This window comes from Macaca fascicularis, chromosome 6 (assembly GCF_037993035.2).
Source record: "Macaca fascicularis isolate 582-1 chromosome 6, T2T-MFA8v1.1".
NCBI lineage: Eukaryota > Metazoa > Chordata > Mammalia > Primates > Cercopithecidae > Macaca > Macaca fascicularis.
Window position 1 is genome coordinate 21606504 of NC_088380.1, and position 26059 is coordinate 21632562.

Here is a 26059-nt window from a genome sequence, read left to right on the forward strand (position 1 = left end):
CACTTGGAGCCTATCATACAGTTACAGTTAGCTGTCCACAGAACTGGCTGCTGTCATCTGAAGACTTAATTAGACTGGTCATCCAAAATGTGTTTTACACTTAGCTATCTGGAATCTGGACTGATATGACTAGTTTTAATACAACCAGAGGCTTTGCAGACATGTTCTTCTCTCCAAGTGTCCTTTCCATGTGGCTACCTTGGGTTTCTTCACAACATAACAAGCTAAAGTTAGCCAAACTCATATGTGCAAACTGAAAGTATGTATGCTTCTTACATAACAACTGGCTTCCTCCAAGGTAAGTGGAACAATCAATCAAGACTTCTTGTCATTTAAGCTTTAAAGTCATGCAACATCAGATTGGTCACATTTTATTTGTTACAAACCAACATAGATTCAACAGGAAAAGATCACCCAAGCCCATGAATATAGGAAGTTGTGGTTCACTGGATGGGGACATGTTGGAGGATTAGCAACTATAACTTTAAAATCTGATCCCCTTTCCTTACTCACAAACTCTTTACTCCCGTCTCAAGCTATGTACTTACAACGGTCATCTTCTAAATATGTTAAGCTCAGGATATTCAAATCTGGGTTCCTGATATTTTGACCAAATCAGTATCTGCCCACGCATTTTCCATTTCAGTTGAGAGCAGGCCCTTCAATCTTGCTGTCATTTGACTTGAAAATCTTAGAGCATGCTTAACTCTCCTCCTTCTCTCATGACATCTCATCCAATATTTGAAGAGATGGTGTTCTCTCTACCTTCAGAATATATTAATAATCAAAATACTTCTCATTTATTTCTCTCCATCCTTGCTTGAACTTTGAACATCTATCATCTCTGGCCTAGGTGACTGCAGAAGACTTCTAAATAATTCCACTGCTCCGATCTTGCTCCTTCTTGTCTATGCTCAGTAAGGTAGCTAGAGGAGTCTTGGGTACCCATAGGTTAGATCATGTCTCTTCTCTGCACAAAGCTTAAACTTAAAATCCAAGTAACCTGCAGGGCTCTAGACGTTTCTTTCCCTTTTCGACCTCACCTATTGTATTCTTTGCTTCTGTTTTCTAAAGCTTCACTGACCTACTTTCTGATTTCATGAACACCATATCATTACACGAGCTTTCCCCTCTATCTGGAAAGTTTCCCACCCCATATCTGAATGTGTATTTGTCAATTTCTTCCAGTTTGTATCCAGCTTTCTCAAGATATACTAGACCAGCCTCTCTATAATTACTAAAACTCAGAATTCTTATACACTTTCCCCTGCTCTACAGTTTCTGTAGTGTGTGTTACCCACTCAGGTCCTCAAATAAGGAAGGTTGTTTTGTTAAACATCCTTTTGTTATAACATTGATGACAAACATTGATTCCCAGCCAGGGCCACTGTGAGGAGTTTGTTGTTCTCTTCACATTTGCATAGGTTTTCTCTGGATACTCCAGTTTCCTCCCACCTATGCTCTCCATCTTAGGTTGATTGGCTGTCTGGGTGATCCCATTGTGAGTGTGGATGTGGGGACTGCTCACTGCGATGGGATGGTGTCCTGTCCAATGCTGGTTCCCACCTTGCAACCCGAGCTGCTGAGACAGACTCCAGCCACGCACGACTCTGAACTGGAATAAGTGGATAAATAATTATTCTACTTTGTTTTATTAATCTTTCTTAAATGTACGTATAGCTCACATTTATTTCAATGTTTAATTTTAGAAGTTTTTTGGTGTTTATTTACAGGGCTATGCGAAGTACTTATTGTCATGCGCGTCCGTGTGAAGAGACCATCAAACAGGCTTTGCGTAATCACCTGGGTGCAGGCGGGCTGAGTCTGAAAAGAGAGTCAGCGAAGGGGGATAAGGGTGGGGCCGTTTTATAGGATTTTGGGTAGGTAAAGAAAAATTACAGTCAAAGGGGGGTTGTTCTCTGGCGGGCAGGAGGAGGGGGTCACAAGGTGCTCAGTGGGGGAGCTTTTTGAGCCAGGATGAGCCAGGAAAAGGAGTTTCACAAGATAATGTCATCCCTTAAGGCAAGGACAGGTATTTTGTGGTGGAATGTCATCAGTTAAGGCGGGGCAGGGCATCTGCACTTCTTTTGTGATTCTTCAGTTACTTCAGGCCATCTGGGCGTATAAGTGCAAGTCACGGGATGCGATGGCTTGGCTTGGGCTCAGAGACCTGACACTTATGACCAAAATTATGCCACAGGAACTTAAAAATCTTGTTTACATAAATTAGACTAAGGTACAATTGCTTTCAACATACGTTGTTTCTCTTAAAGTTGCGGTCTCCAAGAACCTATTCATAATATTTACTGAGGACTTACTGCACTATATAATTTTCTTTGTTTGTTTGTATGAGACATCTACTGGGTATAGGTACAAGCTTTTTGACTGTTGTCTTCACTGCTATATTTAAATTATATTGAAGAGTGCCTAGCACATAGTAGGCAATAATACTTACTGCAATTTATGAATGTTTTCACAAACATTCAAGGAGAGTATCTGACATGCAGTGAAAGTTGATGTATGTGTAAGTGCATGTGCATGTATTTGAGATTGTGTGCATGTGGATTATGTCTGTGTGTGTTTCTGTGTGTGTTAGGGGTGTCTGTGTGCACATGTGTTAGGAGGAGCAGATAAGAGAACAGGGGAGAGTAGATATCAGCAGTGGCACATTGCACATAAGAAAGTTTAACCCTCACAAAAAAGGAATTGAATTAAAATGCAGAGAGATAGAAGGAAATTGTCTAGAAGTGAAGATCATAGGTTTTGATGTTTTAGGCAGTTCATTTCTTCTTTCTGTGACGTAACTAGATTGTAAGGGATAAGATTGGTAGAAAGGGTGGCTATACATAGCAGATGTTAAACAGCAATTTTTATTGAAGCAGCAGGGTTACAGCAGCCACAGAGGTAATGCCCCTTGTAGAGCAAGGCTACTCCATAGGCAGTGTGCCCAGAATAGCCCAGAGGCAGTTCTGCACTCATATTTACACTCACTTTTTTTTTTTTTTTTTTTTTTGAGATGGAGTCCAGTTCTGTTGACCAGACTGGAATGCAGTGGCACATCTCAGCTCATTGCAACCTTCGCCTGCCGGGTTCAAGTGATTCTCCTGCCTCGGCCTCCTGAGTAGCTGGGATTACAGGCATCTGCCACTACGCTTGGCTAATTTTTTTATTTTTAGTAGAAACAGGGTTTCACCATGTCGTCAGGCTGGTCTTGAACTCCTGACTTCAGATGATGCACCAGCCTCAGCCTCCCAAACTGCTGGGATTACAAGTGTGAGCCACCGCGCCTGGCCTAAACTCACTTTTAACTATACACGAATTAAGGGGCAATTCACACAGAAATTTCTAGTATGAGGATGGTAACCTCCAGGTCATAGGGTTGCTGCCATGGTAAGGGGCTATAACTTCTGGGTGTTGCCATGGCAACAGTAAACTGTCATGTCACACTGTTGGGCATGTCTGAGGGAAAGCTGCTTCTGGCCCAGACCTGTTTTAGCTAGTCCTGAATTTGGTCAAGTGTTCATGCTGCCACCTCTGGAGTTGAGTCTCCCCTCCTGAGTTGGGTCAGGCTTCTACCTCGGGGTGATGTCTGACTATACACTAATATCCATTGCCTGTTTTTCCTAAAGATATAGTTTCCCAATTTTTAGCTAGCCTGTTCATTTACACACTTTATTTCCTTGCTTTTATAGTATTTAACTACAGATTCAAGACCAAGTGTCAGACAACAGGATGTGAGAGGATGTGATGAGAAATTCCCAGATTATTTCCCTAAACACAAACTTGTTGACCCTAGCATTCCTTTTCTTCACATTTTATGGTCTAGAATAGGAACATATCTCTGAAGCTTGCTTAAATGCTGCAGATACAGAAAATCCTTTGAAAAACATTCTGGTAAAGTGATGAAAGGAAGCAAGTTCCCTTTGAAAGGGACTGAAACAGAGCCAAATGAACTATATTCCTGTCTTACTTGAACCAGCATTTCCTTGTTTGCCAATTGGTCTTTGTTGCTTGTTTTTGAATCTATTTAATGCAGCATTATAGAATATTTAAAAAATATGAAAGTAGTTCTTATAAGCCTTGGGCTAGATTTGGCAAAATTATAAAAATGATTTTGAGAGTGGTAACAATATTAGACTCATGTCTTACAAGGTCTTTCTGGATGCAGAGTGGGGACCAATTAAGTAGGATACCCTCTAAGGAAGTTAGTTTGCTAATGCAGGCAACACAGCTTTAAAGCTTATGTAAATAAGTGGTGCATCTATAATTTACTTAAAAAAGGAATGGTGGAAGATAAGCTAGCTTGAAAGGAAAAAACATTAAGATTGTAAGGTCTGTGGGAAATCTGAATAATCCAGAAATGCCATGGAAATACAAATGTAGTGTCTACAGTGTCTATGTTGAACATTGGCATATTATGAAATGTTAATTATAATTGAAATCCTGAAAGCAAATAAGGCCACACAGCACAATGATAACATGAAAAGTGAATAGACAGCCAAATTCAGAAAAGAAAGAATATCAATACTTGTGGTTCACACAAATGAAAAAGAGATGACAAAAAAACCCCCAAAAAACAAAAAACAAAACAGAAAAAACAAAACAAAACTGAGTATGAGCATCCACTAAGTAAAAGGAAAATCAGAATAAAGTAAAATAAAATAAATGCTTCAGGAAGGATAACGTAGCCTATAATTTCAAATGCTGCTTAATAGTCAGTGTACCATCTAAGGGTTTTCTGAAGTTAGCACAATAGAGATTATTGATGACTTAAGAGGGTGATTTCAATGGCTAAATAAAGTTGAATGTCAAATTATTGTGAGTTGAGAAACAAAAGGAAGAAAAATGCCCTGACCAAATAAAAATATACTATTCAGCTTCATGCTGACATGAAAATCTAGAAAATAAATGACAAAGAAGAGGCACAAAGAGAAAATTGAGTGTTCATTAACACCACTAGATTGCTTAAGGCTATTCTCTCATTCAAATGAATCTGCAGCTTCTCCTTGCTAAGGTACTGTCATGAAATTCTAATATTTGGTGTACTTCAGATAAAATACAGTGGTAAGATCACGTTTTTGTTTGTTTGTTTGTTTGTTTGTTTTGAGACAAAGTCTCATTCTGTCACCCAGGCTAAAATGCAGAGACATAATCATGTATCACTGCAACCTTCACATCCTGGGTTCACGTGATCTTCCCACTTCAGCCTCCCAAGTAGCAAGGACTACAGGTACCTATCACCATTCCCAGCTGTATTATTTTTGTATTTTGTTTTTATTTTGGAGAGACAAGGTTTTGGCATGTTGTCCAGGCTAGTCTTGAACTCCTAGACTCAAGTACTCAACTCCTAGACTCCACTGCCTCAGCCTCCCAAAGTGCTGGGATTACGAGAATTAACCACAATGCCCATCCAAGATCCACAATCTTGAAGACAAGGATTAACATACTACTTTCTTTCCCAAACCCTTCAGTGCTTTCTCATTGACTTTGTAACAAAAATAAAATGCAGATTGGCAATCAAAGGATTAAAGAATATCTTTTAACCCATGTAATTAAAGAATTTTATTTACAAATATTTTTACTTATTTGTCCTAAGGTTATATTAGACAAATCAGTACACATGCTTTTTAGGGTATTCTTCTGAAATTGTCTGTTTATCGGATAGCCCTTGATTGAACATTATCCACTAATTCCTCTAAATTTTATATTTCCAAATCATTACTTTTAATTCCACATTCTTGTAATTATTGAATTAATATTCAACTACATTTGAAAGATAATGTAAAAATATGTTTTATATATATGACTGTTTGCATTTGTAGATCAGAAGAGTAGCAAATGACCAAAATAAAGCCAGATATCTATTAAGGAAAGTTACTGAGAACATCTAAGAAGCATTGAAGAGCCATAACAATTCAATAAACGCTCCTCTTGAGAGAGGAAGCAGTTAGAGGATTGTTAGAAGATAGATTGTTAGAAGATAGAGGTGACAAATACTTGTCAGACCACATCTGCACCACCCCTGTAACTAATGGGAAGAAATGTGGTCCAGAACTTCCCCTTACGCCAGGATGTTGCTCAGAAAAGACTGTTTGAACTTAGGTGCTGACACAATAAATCAACCTAAATGTTCTTAACTTGATGCAATTCATTATAATGTCATTGACATGACATTGGCATTGTGGTTTTAGCCCCCTGTAGTTTTCAGTTAGGCACTGATGGGTGATAACCAAGATGGAGTCACTGGCCAACCCCAGACATGTGCAGATGCAACACTCTTAGTTGGGAAGTTTACCCCTCCCACATTGTGCAGAACCCACAGAAGACTTCCTTGCTCTTGCCACATAAAAGACCCAAAACTCAGTGCCATTTCTGGCAACCAGCTTCCAGGTCACCTTTCTTTGCTGAGAGCTTTCCTTTTGCTTAATAAATCCTCCTCTACTCACTTTCTGGTGTCTGCATGCCTTATTCTTCTTGGTCATGGGACAAGAACTTGGACTTAGCTGAACAAGGGACTAAACATACTGCAACACTTCAAGGCATAGATTAATGCCCATCTCACTTAGAAGAGTTTCTGCCCAATCACTTCAACTCTATTTAATTTTCCTTCTTCTTCTCCTTCCACTCATCATTTTATCTCCTTATTTGTATGACTTTGCCTTATTAAACTTGTGCACATTTGTCTAATTCCCCTATTATTAAAGCAGTTATTGAGAACTCATCTGGCATATTTCTCTTACATAGAACTTCTAGAATGCAGTGTTCACTGAAGGAGCTTAACTGTTTTTAGTAAAATAAATGTATCGCTTCTGTATGGTTTAATAAGTTTCTAAAAATTTATTATGGGAAATTCAACAATTGACTTTAAATACAATACTTAATCCAGTCTAATGATTATTGATGTGCATATAATAAATTTTATTTTAACAATAATAAGGTGTGTCAATAACTGAACTAATATGTTATTTCTTTTTAAAGGCTGATTTTATTTATATTCCATATTTCTTAGGCCAACTTAGAGACTAAGCTGGACAAAAGCAACTTTTAGATCGTTATTTACATTAGAGTTCACTCTATATATTCTGTGAGTTTTGAGAAATATGTAACTACATGTATCTACAGTTATAGTATCATATAGAGAGGTTTTACTGTATAAAATCCTCTGTGCTCTGCCAATTCATACCTCCCTTGCTCCAAGCCCTGGCAAATACTGATCTTTTTACTCTTTCCATAGTTCTGCCTTTTCCAGAATGTCCCATAGTTGGAATGCAGTATTCGGCTTTTTTTGATTGGCTATTTTTTACTTGTCATATTCATTTGTTTTCTCCATTCTCCACTTTTATTGGTGAATACTTTTTATTCGAGATGTACCAGAAATTGATTTTTATGAAATAGTTTATAGATATTGCCATTTTAATTTAGAATTTGTTTAAATTTTTTAAATTTGAAACTTAAATTTTGTATGGCATATTTATGTAATGATGTTTGCTTAAAATTGTGAACAAAAGATAAGATTCAAATAAACTTGGAAAAATACATTTGTTTTGTCTCATTTTTAGTCTAAAGAAAATAGACCTAGCCTGAGAGAGATTTTTATACTTCATTCAACTAGAATAGGAAACCTCTATAACACTACAATTAATTTTGCCAAATTTATTTTGTATTCCTGCTCATTTTATTTCTAAAGAATCAGAAAAAACAGGTATATTAATATTTTAACATTTAACATTTTATAAATGTTGAAGTACTGATTTATCTTTTACTTTTTAGTGAGTTTAAATGAAAAGGAACAATATTGAAAAGATTATTTGGAAGACAGATGAACTATGATAAAAGATTTATGTGTGTTTTAACTATGATTTAGTCTAATAGCTTAAAGCATAACTTTAAGTGATACAAATTGGCATTTAGTTAAGTGGGTTTTTTTTTCCTTTTTAAGAAATGTTACCATTAAATAACATGTGAAATGATTTACATTAGTTAATCAGTGGCATCAATACCACTGCTGATTTTTATTTTATTAAGGAAGCTAGGAAAATATCAGTTAATAAAAGTCATAAGGCACTGTTAACTGTAATAATATGATTGTTTTACACCATGATTCAAATTCCACCATTTTAAAGGTCATATTTATATTAGAAGTCTGTATACTTAAGAGGAATGTATTTCAAACAGTACGTTAAGTCAAAATTGAGGTGAAAATAATAAAAATATGAAATATGACTATAGCTATTCTGCTTTTATTTGTGGCACATACATATATACATATATATGCCCACAGAGAGACGGAGAGGAATAGAATATTTGAAGTAATGTGATGATTTATTTGTGTTGATAATCTTTATGTATGATAAACATATTTGCATATGTACAAAAATAAATCCATGCACAATGATTTACTAGAAAATTAGATTTTGTGTGGCATATATATGCAATGATTTTCTCCAATTCCTAGAGAGTTAATACCCTAATGCCAAAAAAATTTGTTGAGATAATTTTGTAAAATATTAACCTTTTTGTTCTCTGTTTATTTACTATGAACAAAGAGCGTAAGATGTATTAATTTCCCATCTCAAAAATGCAGTCAAGCTTTTGAGTTCTGAGATAAGGATTGTTGTAAAAGGAAGATCTTGAAATGAGGATTAAGAGGTACTTGGGTTTTAGTGACAACCTGAAGAAGCAGCACTGATGCCTAATGTTAAATAAAGGGAAAGATTTTTCAAGGGTTTGGAGGAGATACAGTTGCACAATCCAAGAAAGAAACATTGAAGTTGAGTAAATTAAAAATAGGAAGGGTTTGGTGGAAGGACAATAGTAGGAGACTGCAACCTGTTTTGAGAGTTTAAGGAGAAAGTCATTAGAAAGATTGTGGAATAAGGGGTCCCCAGGCCTATGTGTGCCACAGAAATACAAATTTAATAATTATTCACAGACAATAATGACTTTGTGATAATTCTGAGCTCTAAGGGGGAGTTACAACATCCTAACAGAGCATACACACACAAAAAAATGTTAAAAAGAGTAAAAGTAAAATTCCATTTTGTCCACATCACCCCTTTCCTAAGCCAGCACAGTGCAATGTTAAGAAGAATACCCTCAGTCTAAAGTTTCTCCAGTGGGGGAATATGGTTTGGCTGTGTCCCCATCCAAATCTCATCTTGAATTGCAACTCCCACAATTCCCATGTGTTGTGGGAGGAACCCAGTAAGAGGTGATTGAATTACAGGGGCAAGTCTTTCCGGCACTGTTCTTCTGACAGTGAATGAGTCTCATGTGATCCGATGATTTAAAAAATGGGAGTTTCCCTGCACACACTCTCTCTTTTGGCCTGCTGCCATCCATACAAGACATAACTTGCTCCCCCTTGTCTTCCACCACGATTGTGAGGCCTCCCAAGCCGTGTGGAACTACAAGTCTATTAAACCTCTTTTTCTTCCCAGTCTTGGGTATGTCTTTATCAGTGTTTTGAAAACAGACTAATACAGGGGGAAAGACTGACATAAACCTTCACCTTTCCCAGTGATTTGAGTCTTTTCCTAAAGGACTGCTTTGGTCTTGCCTCAAGCCTTATGCTGGGGCAGAGTTGGGGGGCGGCAGGTGGGACAGCTAGGACCATAAAAAGGGGTGGGGTTTTTTAGCAGTCAATATGCATGGACCTTGATAGTAACTCCAGACTCTACCAGGAACCTTGCCCAGCCACAGCTCTCACCAGCGGCCTTGTCTGAGTATGTCCCTACCAACCAGTCATGTCCTATACAGAACCACGCCAAGAGACCATGCCAGATCATAAACCTCTCACAACAGAGGTCTCTCCCAACTTTAGCCTTAGCCAGAAGCCTCAGGAACCTACAAAGCACTGGCATTGGACCTTGCCTGACCAATCCTGCTGACTTCAGCAGCAAGCCTCACCTACTCAGGGACTCTGCCAACAGGCCCTCTCAGAATCCCAGACAGGGCTAAGTTATGACAGTTTTTCCCTGCTGAAGCCAGCCTGTAAAAACTAGAAAAAGTGGCCAGTTTCTCAAATATGCAGACATATATGAAAAAACACAAGGAATATGTCAGGAATATTTGACACTACCTAAGGAAAGTAATAAAGCTCCAATAGCAGACCTAAAGAAATGGAAATCTACGCAATATCTGAAAAGCAATTTTTAAAACCATCTTAAACCATCTTAAAGAAGTTCAGTGAGCTAGAAGAGAACACAGATAGATAACTCAACAAAAATCAGGAAAGCAATACATGAAGATAATTAGAATTTCAACAAAGATATTGAAAACCATAAAAAAATTACAGCTAAAGAATACAATGACTGAATTAAAAACTTTAATAGAGAGCTTAAAGAACAGAATAAATCAGACAAAATAAATAATTGGTGAACTTGAAGAGAAGTCATTTGAAATTTTCCAGTTAGAGGAACAAAAATGTAAAAACGAATGAAAAAAGTAAATATTTATGGGACACCATTAAGTGAAATTATATATGTATTATGAAATTCTCAGAAGGATAAGAGAATGAGAAATGGGAAGAAAGCATACTTAACCGAACAATAATTGAAAACTTTCCAAATCTGAGGAGGAAAGTGGGCATCCAGATTCAAGAAGTCCAGAGATTACATCTGCACAAAGACACACCATAATTCAGTTGTGAATAGCTTTGAAAGCAGCAAAAGAAAAGTGACTCATTAACACGCAAGAGGATCTGTATAAAACTATCAGTGAATATCTTTGCAGAATGTTTGTAATCTAAGAAAAAGTTAGATGGCATATTCAAATATTAAAATTAAAAAATGGGCCCAGGAATACTATATATCCCGGAACAATCCTTTACCATTGAAGGAGAGATAAAGACTACCAGATAAACAAAAACAGGAAGTTTCTTACCACTAGACTTGCCCTACAAGACATGCTACAGGGAATTCTTGAAATGAATTGATGTTAAACAGCAAAATAAAAGCATATAAAAATACAAATCTCGGCCTGGCACAGTGGCTCACGCCTGTAATCCCAGCACTTTGGGAGTCCAAAGCAGGTGGATCATGAGGTCAGGAGATTGAGACCATCCTGGCTAACACAGTGAAACCCCGTCTCTACTAAAAATGCAAAAAATTAGCCAGGCGTGGTGGTGGGCGCCTGTAGTCCCAGCTATGCGGGAGGTTGAGGCAGGAGAATGGCAGGAACCCGGGAGGCGAAGCTTGCAGTGAGCCAAGATCACGCCACTGCACTCTAGCTTGGGCAACAGAGCAAGACCACGTCTCAAAAAAAAAAAAATACAAATCTCATCCTTAACTATGTTGACCAACAGAGTATTCCAATACTGTTATGATGGCACAAAAATTACTTTTAATGCTAGCATAAACTTTAAAAGATGAAAGTATTATAAATTACTATAATGACAAAAATTAACTAATGGATACACAATATAAAAAGCAATAAACTCTGACATCAATAACACAAAGAGGAGTAAGATGGAGAGTAAAAAACATAGAGCTTTCATGTGCAATTGAAGTTAAGTTGTCAACTGCTTAAAATAAATTGTTATAACTCTAAGGAGTTCAATGCAAGCCTCATTGTAACTGCAAATAAACTATGGTAAATACACAGAGCACAAAAAGAAAGAAGAGATTGGTTATACTGCTAGACAGAACTATTTGCTATGGCCAAGGAAAAAAATACATAGCATTGAATAGACTCAGCCACTCATCTTCCAGCATATCCCTCAAATGTCAGCATGGAAATCTCAGTAATTATCACAGTGGAAGAAAAAATATATTTCTCCTTTCTGGAATTTTCTTGCACAATTCTAAAAGAGGAAATTGATTTTGAAATGTGATCAGGTAGAATGCTGTAACTCTGATTAATCCTCTGGATTGGAAAACCAACCAAATACATCTAAATTATTAAATTAAATAAATATTTTAACATACAAGCAAATAATTAAATAGAAGCCATTTTTCTACCCATTTCAAGAATAACCCTTATTCCTTATAACTCCCAATTAGAGTATTTTTAAAGGGCACAATAAATCATATTCCCAAATTGCAATAAACTTGTTTGTATTATTTGATTTCAATATTCCCAGGGGCCTAGTTCCTAAGAAACTGCAAAGAAAATGTCTTGCTTATGGTTTATCGGAAATATTTGAAGATTGTTGTGCAATGGAAACATACAGTTTTTCTACTGTAGAACATTTTGTATTTGCAGTTACTAGCCAGAATACCAAGATTGCTAGTATATCAGGGCCATTAATTAGAAAGTAGGGGATGGTGGATTATTCACAGTGAATTTTAATCAGAGTTTAGATGTCTATGGTTTTTAAATGATTTCCGTTGTTTTGTAGATCTCATTTCACAGAGTTGCAAACAAATAAACAAACAAAAATTGTTCTGATTGTGATCCAAAACATGTTGCATAATAATATTCACAGTCTCCTTTGTGGGAAAATTTTGCATTTCTGATTAAATGCATAAGAAACTTTCTGATAAATTTAATAGCATAAAGAACACTTCTGGAGAAGTGGTGATCCACAAACCCATATAATGTCAGTCATATATCTTATTATTTTATTCAAACACTTTTTCCTATGTTTCTAACCTAATAGTTATCTAAAGTTTCTCTTTTGTATAAGAAGAAGGACTTATGAAGAAGGACTCTTATAATTGACCCATAGAATCCTCTTTCTGGCAACATGTTTGAAGGAAACTTGCTCTTTTTTGTAATTATCCAAAACTTTTGTTTATTTTGTTTTGTTTGAAACAAGACTAGCATTCACTAAAGCTCCAAGTAATTGTAATTAGAAATGTAATATGTGGCAAACAAGAAAGAAATATTTGAAAACTTACATGCAAATAATTACATTTTCCACTGAGATTATTCAGTGATTTCTCTAGTCAATTTGAAAAATCTTCTGAAACACGTAGTTAAGAATATCATATAAGGACATATACATTTAACTTATAAAAAGGAGACATTAAAACTAATTTGGGCAATATGGTACCATGTCTTGTCTGATATTGTAGATTCATTGTTTTAAAAATATTATCAATTTTAGGCCTGGTGTGGTGGCTCATGACTGTAATCCCAGCACTTTGGGAGGCTGAGATGGGTGGATCAAGAGGTCAGGAGATAAAGACCATCCTGGCTAACACGGTGAAATCCCGTCTCTACTAAAAATACAAAAAAATTATCCAAGTGTGGTGGTGGGCACCTGTAGTTCCAGCTACTTGGGAGGCTGAGGCAGGAGAATGGCCTAACACAGGAGCTTGCAGTGAGCCAAGATTGCACCACTGCACTCTAGCCTGAGCGACAGAGCGAGATTCCGTCTCAAAAAAAAAAAAAAAAAAAGCTATTTTCATGTGTCAGTTTTCTTGTGAGTATATATTTTTTGAAATCCTGATTACTTCATTTGATCCCAAAACAGAAACTTCAAAATCTTTAGCACTTACTATCTGTAAAAATTAGAAAGAAAATATCCATTCTCAGCAGAAGATATGCATCATACATAGTTATTGTAAAGTGGACCATAGAATAGATCTTTGGATTATGTTGTTGTTCTCAGAAAATAACACGGCTATTTTTCTTGGTCTTTTATATATAAGTCCTATAGTTGTTATTTATTCATAAATAGAAAGCAATTTTGAATAGCTAATAACTTTTTAATTTAAAAAGTTAAAAAACTCTCAGATTAATAAGATATCTTCATAACTGCTGTATCAGATATTTTAACTTAAGACAAAGATTTGATAGTTGCATTCTTCCAAAATCTATTACCATATTCTCCAATAATTTTAATTATCATCTTCATAACTTAAAAATCCTTTAAACATTATAGCTATAAGATGTCTAAGGACATAGAGCCCACACTTATTTGAGTGAAAATAATTGCAGCTAATAGCTTGAAACTGACAAAATATTTTCAATGAAGCTCTTTAGTATTTAAAGATAAATAGTTTCTATTATTCTGAATGTCGTTGTAAAATCCTAATTTGTTCATAGGATGATCCATCCTTTGTTTTTCCTCGTAGAGTGAGAATAATCAGAAAATTGCATAGTTCAACTTGGACCTTCCTTTTTCTCTAAGAGTTGTGCTATATACCATCTACTGAGAATGCATTAGAGAAAACTTTCAACATATGTTTTTGTTTTTTTGGTTTTTTTTTCAGATTGTTTCAGTTTTTGTTTGGTTTTACTGTTAATTTCTTTTTGGGGAGTCAGGCTTGTCTTTCTTCAGGGAAATTGACTTTCAGTTGTGGGCATTCATTATAATAAAGGGTCCTACACAAGCAGGGGCTAAATTCTCTTAGGCACTTAGCCAAACTTGTCACCTGTTGTTATTGTTGTTTCATACAAGTCAAAGGAGTTGTTAGAAAGATCATTTCTATTTCTGAAGTTTTAATTACAACTGAAATGTTGGTAAAAAGACTTGAGGGAAGGATTTTTCTCCTCTATATCCAAAGAAAACAAAGAATTACACTGTCTATAAACATATGAGAGTAGAAAAATTGTACAATACTGATTATAATTTTTTGACTTTAATCTCATTTAGATTCAGTGCAGAATTTCAAGAGCCATCAAGAAAAATATGCAATTTATATAAACACAAACACACACACACACACACACATACACACACACACATATATATATATGTATAAAACACAACATTCACTTGCTATGGAAAACCATTTTGGTCACTATTTTATTTCTAAACTCAATGCGTATATGCAACATTAAATGTTCTTAAATGTAAGAAGGAATAAGTTTTCAAAAATATAAATGGGTACTTACTTTCCTTGGAATTGATGATAACATATCAAATGGGGAAAATGCAATTTTCTTTGTGGAATCTTTTATAAGTCTCAATGCTGTGTATGCTTTAAAAAGTTTATGTTAGAAAAAAACTTAAAGATATTTTTCATAGCTTTCATGAAAAAATGCTTTATAACAGTGTGACCATAGGAGATATAAATATAATAAAGTGAGGCAAATATTATATTTTATAAATAGAACTGGCAGTATCACACATTTATGGGATACTGTAAATCTTGTGAATTTTAGTTCTCAGAAACAGTGATCACTTCCATTTTAAGCTCAGTATTACTCCATAAAGTAGTTTTGTTTTATTTTAAAATATACTCCTACCCCTACACTGATCAGCTTCATTCACTATTTTCCAGGACAGAGCTAATGCTCCCATCTACAGAAAAATTCATGGCCAAAATATTTTCATACATATGACATAAAAGTCCTAACATTTTAACGATTGACATTATTCTGATTGATTACTTTCTAGTTAACATTTAAAACTTAAAAACAATGATGCTCAGAGTAAAAATTTATTTAATGATATTTTGTAGTTTAAAATGCTTACAACTGTGTTAAAATATATACTCATTCTTTTGTGGCACTACAATTATACAATTACAAATAGTTGTTTGGCAATACTATTAAATTATAATTACTAGGATTATAAAATTCAGACTAACCCTTGGATGACCAAAAGCTTATCACAAACGAATTGGCTGTGTGCACCTGAAGTCTTTTGGCATACAATGGTACCATGCAGTGATACAACGTCAAGCTTTGTCACCAATACTGAATGAGAGAAGTGGTGTCGCCATTATTAGTCCTGAAAGAAACTGTCATTATGCCTCAAATTTGAAGCCTACATAGATAATTTTATTCAAAATATATAACTAAATTAGGATAGGTTTACATTTTGATTTGGAAGCCACAAAAGAAAATGGGCAATGCTTTAAACATTGTAAAATGTTTTTTGAAATTTGTCTAATATTATTAAAGAATATATAACATTATCTCCAATGCAATAGCCCGATATTTTTTGTATTTATTGATTTAAAAAACATTTATGCAAATGCATTCTATTACTACTAGCTTTGACTATTTTTCATAGGTGTTTTAAATATTCTAATATTTTAAGTGTTTTTCTCATTCTAATTTTAATATTCCCATTGGCCCAAATTGTTTCACATTTTACAAAATATATTTTGTTTTTAGGAATATGGTCGTAATGAATTTAAGTTTTATTGAACTTTGGTCAGAAGATACAACATGGAAAATCTTGTTTTGTTTTTGGAAAATTGTATAAGTATTGAGTTGCAAATTTATTTTAAATATTTCATAGATTTATTAAAATTATTTGCTTTGCCTTCATAAGATACATTAGCCACATACAATAGTAATTTATTTTCCAGATTCTTAAAACAGTTCCACCATTAATTAGCTGTGTAATATTGAACAAATCACATTAATGTTTGAAATTTATTTCTCTCATACATGTAATGGAGATAACTTTACTACCTACCTAACAGTATTTTTCTGAGGATAAAATGAATTGTGTTTATCATCAATGAAGTATTTATCAAAATGTAAAAGTACTTGCTATTTTATTTCTATCAAATTTTCTTTATAAACTTTACTCTTTCTATATGTGTTTAAAGGTTTTGGAGTTACTAAGTGCTAAGAGTGATGCACCAAACTATTTCTCTGCTTTGTTTTCACTACTGCTACTCATACTACTACAGATAGCATCACTACCATTTCCTTTATTTTTAATGATCTAAGGGAAGTGTCCCATGTAATGCTGAATCTACAAATACATATACATACTGGCATACATACACACACATAAACACATCTGTATTAATAGTTTCTTGATTTCTTATACACAAATAAGAAAAGTTAATTTGTATTTCAGTAATGGTGGGTGCTATCATCTGAATGTATCCTCTCAGAATTCGTATCTTGAAACTTAATCACCAATGTGATAGCATGGGGGTGGGCTCCTTTGGGAAATTAGATCATAAGAGTGGAGCCTTTAAAGATGGGATTAGTGTTCTTATAAAAGAGGCCCCAGAAAGCTACCTTGTCCCTTCCGCTATGTGAGGACACAACTAAAAACACAATAGCTTAACCAAAACACGGGCTCTCAGCAGACGTTGAATCTGTCAGCACCTTGATCTCAACCTTCCAGCCTCCATAACTGTGAGGAATCAATCTCTGTTGCCTGTAAGCTGCCCAGTTTATGATGTTGTATTATAGTGGCCCAAACACACTAATAGCAGGTTAAGTTATTCATACACTCACCATACTTAATAGAATAAATACTACTTTTTGAAATATATGGTATTTGAAATAGGGTAAAGACTTACCAGGCCAATATTGAAGGAAAGTTGAAACATAAAGGAGTAAACACATACATGAAAGCCACATTTAACTAAGCACTATTTGCCAGTTTGGAAAAATTAAAATGTTGTTTTGAGAGTCCTATGGGATAAAAAGAGACAAACATGGAAACAAGGTGTCTAAGTAAATTGGATGTTTTTAATTGAAAACCTCTTCCCAAAGAAACTAATAACCAGAAATCTTGGAAGTATAATAGCACATTACCCAAAAGAAGAATGAAAAGGATGTATATAGGCAATAGAAAAATGAATTGAGGGGTATTTTCTTTGACACAAACAAAAATGAAGAACATACAAAGGACTAAATATTTGGAAATTCTAAATTACAGTGACTATGAAAAACAGTAATAAAGTATCTGTTAGGTTGTAAAAAGATAGAACTTAAATCTATGGCATCGTATTTATATAAATAAATATAAAAGCTGGACCACAGAGCAGAGTCTGTAGTTGTAAAACCCTAGCTAATGCAGGAAAGTAAAGATACCAATTAGTTTTCAATTTGATGACTTAATGATGCATGCACTAGGAAAATAGAAATAATATGTGTGGTAAGTACAAAACTGCAGAAGAGGAAATTGCAAAAATTAAAAAAATAGTTAATTTAAAAGAAGCAGAAACAATAAAAATATCAGGCAAGGCAAAGCAAAAAATGTCAGTAGTTTGAAAATTACAAAGTATCATTAATAGTGTTCATAGAAATGTATTGAAATATACAGGTTTTTAAAAATGAGTATCAGACAGAATTTTAAAATCTAACAGACTTCTAGCCTCCAGCTCTGATATTTTAAGAGCTTTGAAGCCATCACTCTGATGAAAATCAGGCTGAACAAACTTAAAAGAAAGCTGAACAATGAAAATCAGTAACTTTTCTAGGATCCATTAGAAAATTGAGGTCATCAGGAAAGTAGTCACCATGATATCTAAACACAGGTAAATCTGGGCATCTCTGCCAAGAAAAGCTTACTTGGAGCAAAAGAACTAGAGCTATAAACTGATAGAACACTTAAATGGTAGCTTTGAGCAGTTGCTGGAAGTTGAGGGTAGACTAGCTGAGAGTGAGTAACTTCCAGGGGTCTGAACCTTAGGGAGCGCCTCATATTTTTATGAGTCTTATCTCAGGAACCCCAGATTCTGAAAGTAAAGAGCTGATAAAGATGTGCTCTTTATTCCAGCATGGGGAGGAGAAATATAAGAAGTAAAATTATTCAAAATATATTCTCATACTGTAATGGAATTCAAGGAAATCTATAACAGGAAGATAGTTGAAAATACTCAAATATTTGGAGATTAAACAATAAATATACTTCCAAATAACATCTGTGTCAAAGAAAAAATCTGAAAAGAAACTAAAAAAAATTGAACTAAATAGAATTGAAAACATTATTTATGTAAAAGTGTGGAATGGGATGAAAACAATACCTAGAGGGAAATATATAGTATCCCATATGTCTGTTAGAAAAATATCTAAAATTAATAATCTAGGCTCCCACATAAGGAAATGAGATAAAGAAGATCAATTAAAGCCAAAAGTAAGAAAGAGAAAAGCAACTCAATTAAAGCAGAATCAAAAAGCAACATGATTAGAGCAGAATCAATGAAATTGAAAATAGAAAAACAACAGAGAAAATTAATAAAACCAGAAAGTTGTCCTTTAATAAAATGAATACAATTGATAAACTTCCACCCAAATTAATGAACATGAAAAAGAAAAGATGTGCAATATGGTATTAAAAAAGAAAGCAAGATCATTACTACCAGTTTCATGAATATTAATAACAATCTTATGAACATTGAAGGGATAAGAATCAACAGGTTGATGACTTAGAAGAAATAGAAATCCCTGAAAGACACAAATTTCCATCAATCACATGGGGAGAAATAGATAAACTGAACAGGCCTATATCCATTAAAGACACTGAATAATGTTTAACAACTTTTCTCAAAAGATAACCATTCTTAGGTGATTTCGAATGTAAATTCTATTGAACATTTAAGTTAGTATTGGTACCAGTTTCCTCATTCTCTAACAGAAAATAGGGAGCACTCTCAAAATTACTTTTATAACCTTCATAGCAAAAACAGAGATACTTCACAAAAAGATAATTACAAGCAAATATCTCTTATAAAGATATATGTAAAATTATCAACATAACACAAGCAAATCAAATTCAACAACATATAAAAATTAACACCACAAAGTCACATTTACTCTAGCTATGCAATGCCAGTTTAATTTTAAAATCAAACAATGTTACCTACCACAATAGGCAAAAGAAGAAAAATACTGTTACCAAAAAATCAGGTGTTCCGTCTAGGTCCTGCTGCTGGCCACAAAGAAAGCCAATCACTGAGATAACAATTATTGGCAAGAAGGCTATAATTGGGTGCTGCAGCCAAGGAAATGGGAGATCAGTCTCAAATCTGTCTCCGTGATGGACTAAAATTGGGGGGTTATATAGCTGGGAAGAAATGTAACAGTGTATAGGGAAGCAGGAACTCAAAAGACTTCAGGAAGCAACCATGAGGAAAGAGACTTAGCACCTCATTGTCTGGTGGTGGTGATTTGGTGAGTTTCAATTCATTGATCCATTTTTGTGTGAGGTCAGGAGGTCTTCTCCTGAGGAAGGGAGTCAGATAAAACAAATATTAAGTTTCCAGCTTTAAAACTAGAAGTGTCAATTTCTATATTTGCCAAAAAACTATCTGTGTGACTAAAGTTGAAATATTTAGGGATAAAACTGAATAAAGGATTTATAAATATATATATAGCTTCTATTTAGAAAGCAGAAAAGCTATGATGAGAGAAATCAAAGACTGAAATAAATAGAGATATTGTGCATTCATGGAATGAAAGATCCAATTCTGTCGAGATGTCAGTTCTTTCCAACTTGACCTAGCAAAATCAACTCAAACAAGCTATTTTGTAGACATCAAAAAACTAAGTGTAGAGTTTATATGAAAAAGCAAAATATATGTTTAAAAAGCCGACACGATACTAAAGAAGAACAAAGTTTTAGGCTTTCCAATACTCATTTTGAAGGCTTACACTAACGCTACAGCATTCAAGTCAGCATGGTATTGGAGAAAGAACAGACACATAGATGAATAGGCAGATTAAAGAGTCCTACATATACACATACTAATCTTTAACAAATTAGTAAAGGCAAATAAATTGAGAAAGAACGCTCTTTTCAAGACATGTTACTGGATCAATTTAAATCCATATGCTTGACAACGAATCTAATAAGAGATCTTAACACCTTTCACAAAAATTAACTAAAAAAAAAAAAAAAAAGACTGAGCACAAGTGCTGCATGCCTGTAATCTCCAGTACTTTGGAGAGTGATATAAGAGGATCACTTGAGGCTAGGAGTTTGAGATCAGCCTGGGCAATATAGTGAGACTCTGAATCTATGAAAAATTTAAAAAAAGTAATAATGGGGCATGATAATCTATGTCTGTGGTCCTAGCCACTCAGGATGCTGAGAATGGAGGATGACTCGAGTATAGCACTTCGACTTTGTAGCGAGCTATGATTGTACCACTGCACTCAGGCCTGGGAAATATAGTGAGACCCTGTCACAAAAAAAAAAAAAAAAAAAAGGAAGAAAAGAAAACAAAAATCATAGACTTAAAAAAAATGTAAAACAGCTAGAATAATGTATAAGACAAAAATCAAGATGACCTCAGGTTTGGCAACGAGTTTTTAGCTACAACACCAAAAACGTATTCATAAAAGAAAAAAAAAATGTTAAGTATGGCTTTAATAAAATTAAAAATTTTAACTCTCGAAAACACACTGGTAAAAAATTAAGGCCGGGCGCAGTGGCTCACGCCTGTAAACCCAGCACTTTGGGAGGCTGAGGCGGGCGGATCACGAGGTCAGGAGATCGAGACCATCCTGGGTACCACGGTGAAACCCCGTCTCTACTAAAAATACAAAAAAAATTAGCTGGGTGTGGTGGTGGGCGCCTGTAGTCCTAGCTACTCAGGAGGCTGAGGCAGGAGAATGGCGTGAACCCGGGAGGCGGAGCTTGCAGTGAGCCGAGATTGCGCCACTGCACTCCAGCCTGGGTGACAGAGCGAGACACCGTCCTGATATGACTAGCCTTGCATGAAATAGACACCCTATGTAAAAGAAGTCAAGATTGGGTATTAAAAAAACTCATACAATATCTAGTCAAGAGGATAGAATTAAGGGTCAATGACTCAATTTAGGCCTGAAGGTAACGGAACTGAAAACAATTAGAGAAGAGAGTTAGGCAATAAATAAAAAGATGACCAAGAGTCTCTAGTTGAATAATTAAATACCTTGTATTGTCCTTACCTAATGGAGGAACTTTCCAGCAGTGTCCAATATTTAATCTGTGGCAAAGGCGTGATGGGAAAAAAATTACCTAATCAGAACTAGCTTAAAATGAGCGTATCTACCACATAAATTTAAAGAATTTCATTCTGCTGAGACCCTAGATTTATTTGGGCAGGAGACTTTTCCAGTTATAAGTAAAAGGAACAAAAGTCAAACAACAAATTGAGTTCTTAAGTGAATGTGGGTTGGAATACAGAAGAGAAGAGAAAGAACCCAAGGGCACGGCAGACATTATACAGTTAGACATTATACAGGCAGACACAAATTTGTGGTAGTTTATTAAAGTTAATGATGTTTGCCCTTATAAGGTTGTATTCGTTTTTTTTTTTATTTTTAAATGCAGAAAATTGGTAAAAGAGATAAGGTAAAAGAGATAAGGTAAAAGAGAACTGGTATAAGGTAAAAGAGATAAGGTAAAAGAGAACTGGTATAAGGTAAAAGAGATAAGGTAAAAGAGAACTGGTATAAGGTAAAAGAGAACTGGTATAAGATAAGGTAAAAAAAGAGATAAAATAGGTGTGGGACTTGAAAGTTTGCTTACATTTGCAAAGTATAAAGAGGAACTCATCTAGGATCAGATTTTACGCAAAACACCCAGAAGATAACATTCCCCTCACGAGTTATCTTTGGTATTGAGGCATAACAAATAAGCCTCGCAAACAACAGAAAATTCAAATAATAATTGTTGAAAATTTAGCACATCCTTATTAACTTTTCATTTATTTTTCTAAATTCAATTAATAACTCTTTTCTAAATTCAATTAATAATTCAATAATTCAATTATTAATAGTAAAAAATAAATTTTCATTTATTTTTCTAAATTGAATGAATAATACATATGTGTATTATTCAAACTTTTGAAAGAAAGTATTAAAACATATAGTTATTCAAATTGCCATCAATTAATTATAAAAACAGCTTACTTTTATTTCAAAAACTTACTTATACTAATATAGTTGAATACATACTGCAATAAAGTGTTTTAAGGAAAACATATTGACCACATTTGTGTAAATGCATAGCTATATCACACTTGAGTCCATGTAAAGAAGATACATACCGATTTGTTAGGCTGAAAATTAACACAACAGTGTATCAACATACAATTGTTTATACTATTTTATAATATTCTGATAATGATACAGTATTGATACATGGTATATGATATAACAGCATTCTGATATTTAAGTTTTTTAAAAGATTTTAAAAAACTAAAGTATCAGAATTTTATCAGGGGTAACAAGAAATGATTTAGAAAGTTAGAGAAGAGGAAGAGAAACGAAGAGAATATAAACATTATGACTCACAATGCTTGTCATATGTTGGAGTTTTATATCATTTAAAATGCATTTAAATTAAGAGTGGTCTTCCAGTAGTCTACTTATTCAAATAGTTGTGGGACTTGAAAGTTATCCTTTCACAAGACTCAGAATGAGCTACAGTTGCAGCATCTCAGAAAATGAAATTGCTTTAGGATTCAACTGAAGACTGACATCAAATATAATAGGATCCTTTAATCTCTAACTTAAGAAAGTGGTCAAATATTTGCTGTGCCTTGACAGAAGTTGACTTATTTTTATGTATTTTTCATTGAAGAGTGACTTCGCACAAAGTGGTACTTTTTAAATTTGTAAATACCTAGAAAAGAACACGCAACTTATAATTAAATGAACTCTTCATAACTATCATCAATTTTTGCTATGTTAGGAACGATTTTGTAAATAAATAATGATAATTATGTCAGTTTTATACTGATTTTAACCCAGAAAAATTTGCCTTTTCATCAATGATGAGAGAGACATCGCTTTTCTTGGAGCTCCTGAAAGTTAGCATAAGAGAAAATGCAGACAGCTAGATATAAGAAAGAAAAATCAGAAATAACCAAGGAAAACCAAGAAATAACCAAACTTAGTACAGCATGGCTTAGTATTGAAAGATTTTTGTTTCCTGTTCTTTGAACCATTCCAATTATCTTTCAATCTTTACTGAAGTACGTCAATTGTGTAAGCCTTAGCTTAGGGATGATTTGTGGACTTAAGGGAAAGCAGCAAGGGTCATATTTTTGTCTGAACTAAATGGGGAAAGCACAGGAACCTCAGGATACAAAGTAAGGGGCACACATCAAACAGAGAAAGTGGAAATTCAAAGCAAGAGATGACCCAGCCCACAGGAAACCTCAGACACATGAGAGATGATCCACGGCTTCCTACAGTAGCTGGAACAGATGATGACTCCAGTTTGACAATCAAAGGTAATCAGAACCTTACGCCAAGTGAAATAAAAAGACACACGAGAATGAACATGGTATGATTTTCTTTATAAGCACCTAAAATAGACAACATAATAGAGACAAAAATCAAAACAGAGGCTACCAATGCCTATGGGGAAGGAGAGAGTTAGAAAAAGAGGGGCTATTGATTAATAAGTTTCTGTTTGGAATGATGGAAATAGTTCTGGAAAGAGATAGCATGATAGTTACACAAAGTTGCAAATACTTTTAATGCTACTGCATTTTAAATTTAAAAATAAATAGAATAGTACATATTATGTTATTTATATTTTACTACAATTAAAAAGAAGACTCCACATCAAACAACCAATATACAGGAAATACAAGGCATGGAGAAATATACTAAATGACACTTCAAGAATATCATAAATAAAATACAGTCTTTGGGAAACTGGAGAAAGAATGACTTATTTTCTTCAGCAAAAGATGACAGAGAAAACAAAAAAAGAGATGGGGGAAAGGCTATAGAAATCTATAGATAAGTGAGAGCCAATCACAATTTAAGAATCTTATTTGAAATCCCAATTCAAACAAATTGGAAAATAAATTATAAGCCAGTAGAGGAAATGTCAACACTGATATACGATGATATTAAGGTATTATTGTTAATATTTTAGGTGTGATCATGTTATTATAGTGATTTTTTTTCATAAAAGTTGTGATCTTTTAGAGAGACTCATTGAAATATTTACAATGAATTAATGTGATAGCTGAGATTTGTTCCAAAATAGTCTTGGGATAGTTAGGTGGAGTACAGGTGACACAGACTGGACATCCCCTGATAATTGTTGTGACTGGGTGATAGGTAGACTGAGTTATTATATATGCCATCTGCTATTACATACATTTGAACTTTTATAAATATTTAAACTGCAAAACATTTAAAAATGAAATTAAAAATAATTAGAGGAGATTGGTGGCATTACTGATCTTCAGTAAGCAAAAATTTTGGTTAGAAAAGTAGCTTTTAATGTAACCAGTGAGAGATGTGTTGAGACACAATAAATAACAGAAATTACAAATCAATATTAGATCACAGACAAAAATATAAAGTCACCCTTAATGAAATTGATTTATCGTACTTCTCATTTACAATGTAATATTTTTCTGAGGTATTTCTATTATTTCAAGTTTTTTGTGATTATAAGTAAAGCCACCAAAACCATTTACTTATAGATTTTTTATGAAGGTAAATATTCGATTCTCCTGGATAAACACTTCGGAATGGAATTGTAGGAGCATCAGATGGTAAGTGTGTACCTTTTTAAGAATTAGTCAAAATGTTCTCCAAATGGACTTTATCATTTTACATTTCGCCCAGCAAGGTGTGAGAGTTCTGTCACTCTGTTTTCTTGCCAACACTTGATATCATTAGTTGTTTATTTTTGTATTAATTTATTGTTGTTCTAATAAAAATATAGTAGTATCTCATTGTAAATTGAATTTATGTTTTCCAAATGACAAATAATGTTGAGCATATTTCTATGTGTTTATTTTCATCCATATATATTCTTTTGTGAAGTGTTGGTTAAAAGTTTTGCTCATTTTTTATGGGATGTTTATATAATCTTTATTGAGTTTTAAATATTTAAATTTTTGAACTATATCTAAAAATATACTTCATCTGATATGTGTTTCTCAAATATTTTCTCCCAGTCTGTGGCTTATTTTTCTGTTCACTGAATGGGCAAAAGCTGGAAGTATCCCCCTTGAAAACGGGCACAAAACAAGGATGTCCTCTCTCACCACTCCTATTCAACATAATATTGGTTGTCCCAAACAGAACAATCAATCAAGACAAAGAAATAAAAAGTATCCAAATAGGAAAAAAGGAAGCAGAACTATCCGCATTTGCAGATGACATAATTCAATATCTAGAAAACACCATAATATTGGCCCAAAATCTCCTTCAGCTGATAAACATTTGCAGCAGTTTCAGTATATAAAACCAACACACAAAAATCACTAGCATTTTATACACCAACAACAGGCAATGGGAGAGCCAAATCAGGAAAGCAATCCCATTCGCAGTTACCACCAAATGAATAAAATACCTAGGAATACAGCTAACCAGGGAGGTGAAAGATCTCTACAATGATAATTTAAAAACATTGCTCTAAGAAATCAGAGATGATACAAATAGATGTCTTTAAAAGAGTAGAATATTGTCATATTGATGAAATTTATATAATGAT